Here is a 3,100-nt window from a genome sequence, read left to right on the forward strand (position 1 = left end):
TGCGTGTGCGTGTGCGTGTGCGCGTGCGTGTGCGTGTATGATCACATGTATACACACATATACACACATATAATACATACAAATATATAAAGCACTTTGTCATATGGCAAGAGCGCGAAAAGTTGCCATGTGCCGATTTCCTCCCCAAAAAAGTACGGAAGTGATTTTTATCATGTTATTACTCATCTCAGAAATATTCATGAACGCTGTAAGGAAGGGAAGGGGTCATAAGGATAATGGAGGAAGAACAGGGAATGGAAGAGAAGAGATGAAGCGGGATATTTAGAATTTAATGGGTTAGATAATAGCGATAATGTAGATAGGTGTATGAGAGGGTGGTTTGCATGTAGTTCAGATCTTGAGTTGATTAAAAGCGATGTAGCATTTTTTTTTTTTCGGGTCATAATTTTTACCGGTTCAGAGAATGTAAAAGACGTTGATTTAACGAAGGAACATTTAAATAATAACTTGAAGGAAAGGAGAGCGAGTTTTCATGAAGGTCGAGGGAGCATTTTGATAAACACAGTCCAGGATATCAACATATTATCAAAGACATTAATAATATCCAAAGCAAAGGTGAAAGTGCAGAACGAAATCAGGTCAAGAGAAGAATTTTATGCAAATGGCATGAGTGAGGAAAAAAAGAAAAAAAAGAAAAATGTGAAATGCGACCTAACAGAGGGGCATGAGAAATAACAAAGGAGCTAACGATTAGAAACCCGAGTGTGTGTATAAATCACGCATATCTACCGAAGGATCTTAGCGTAACACAGTAGCTTGGAAATGCAGGGAAAATGTAGACGAGGGATCCCGTATGCAAATATGCCCAGGTCGGAATCAACAGCTGAGGGAGAAAGATCAACTTAAATGGATTCTAATATTTATAAAGAAAAAAAAAGAAGGAAAAACGAGATTATCCAGAGATATCAAAGTTCAGACAGACAACAAATAAATATGCGAATAATAAGTATACATATATCATAAGAACGATCTTTCAAAACAATGATTATATTGATATTGTTATTATCATCATTATTATCATTATTTTGTTTTTATCACTTATTACTTTTATTTTCATTATTGTTATTATTGTGGTTCTTCTTCTTCTTCTTCTTCTTATTATTATTATTATTATTATTATTATTAATTATTATAATAATAATAATAATAATAATAATAATAATAATAATAATAATAATAATAATAATAATAATAAAATAATAATAATAATATTATTATTATTATATTATTATTATTAGTAGTAGTAGTAGTAGTAGTAGTAGTAATAATAATAATAATGATAATAATAATAATAATAATAATAATAATAATAATAATAATAATAATAATAATAATAATAATAATAATATTATTATTATTATTATTATTATTATCATTATTATTATTATTATTATTATTATTATTATTATTATTATTATTATTATTATTTTATTATTATTATTATTATTATTTTGTTGTTGTTGTGTTGTTGTTGTTGTTGTTGTTATTTTCTTCATTATTACTTGTAGTAGTATCTTTATCATTATTACCATTATCCTTATTAATACGATTATGATTGTTCTATCATTATAACTGTATGTATATGGAGGAAGGATGATGCATAGAACAAATGATAAAGCAATAGTCAAACAAGATAATATATATTACCAGATAGATCGAAATAACTAGGTCGTTCTATCTTTACGCTCGAACGGAATAAAAATGAAAACTCACGCAGATAGCGCAGAAAAATACGAAACAAAGGAAATAAAATACAAACACAAACAACCCGAAACTCTAGCTTCACGCTTGAAAAAAAAAAATCGAAAAAAAAAGAAAGAAAATTAATTGAATAAATAACCAAGACCTTCGAGTATATATTTTTTTCTTTTCTTACACTAGAAAGAAAAATAGATGACCCAGACCCCTCTACTTTTTCCGCGCGCGCAGACCACCACCGTCAACAGCGCTCGGGTAACCGTTGATTTTTATCTCGCTGTATCCGCGGTCCCCCGTAACCATCTCTTCCGTTAATGGCACAAAACCAAGTTGTTGGTGATTACCATTTATGATGAACGACAGCGCCACGCCCATCGCCATAGCCTGGGGGAGAGAGAGGAGGAAGAAGGACGGGGGAGATTTGGCGGGCGGCGATATGGGTTGCACAGATCTAATTGCATATTGCAGTTCGAGAGTAAGAAAAAAAAAATAGAGAAAAATGTAACAAAAGCCGAATAAAAATAAAATTAAAACTATATAGGATAGATATAATATATAACGAGAGGACAAATATGTAAAAAAAAAAAAAAAAAAAAAAAGTACTTACTAGCTTTTAGGCACTTTCCCAAATGGCCGAATCAAGGAAAACAACCTTTGCTATTGAGGTTAAGTGTACATTCAAAATGTACGTGATATTTATGATAAGAAAAATGTGATCATCCAGCGTTAAAAAAACAATGACATTTTCAACAATAAAGCTGTACGCTGTGTTGGCAACAAGCGAAACTTCCTTTTCAATATATTCTCTCTTTCTGTCTTTCCAAGCGCGCGCGTACAAGCACACGCACGCACGCACACGCACGCACGCACGCACGCACAAACACACACACTCACAGACACACACACACACACACACACACACACACACACACACACACACACACACACACACACGCACGCACGCACGCACGCACACGCACACGCACACGCACACGCACACGCACACGCACACGCACACGCACACGGACACACACGCACACGGACACACGCACATGCACACGCACACGCACACGCACATATATATATATATAATATATATATATATATATATATATATATATATATATATATATATATATATATGTATATATATATATTTATTTATATATATATAGATATATATATTATATATATTATATATTGTATATATTAGACAATATATATATATATATATATATATAGAGAGAGAGAAGAGAGAGAGGAGACGAGAGAGAGGATAGAGGAGAGAGGAGATGAGGAGGATGAGAGAGGAGAGAGAGATGAGAAAGAGAGAGAGAGAGAGAGAGAGAGAGAGAGAGGAGAGGAGAGAGAGAGAAAAGAG

The sequence above is a fragment of the Penaeus monodon genome, chromosome 43, assembly GCF_015228065.2.
Source record: "Penaeus monodon isolate SGIC_2016 chromosome 43, NSTDA_Pmon_1, whole genome shotgun sequence".
NCBI classification, from domain to species: Eukaryota; Metazoa; Arthropoda; class Malacostraca; order Decapoda; family Penaeidae; genus Penaeus; species Penaeus monodon.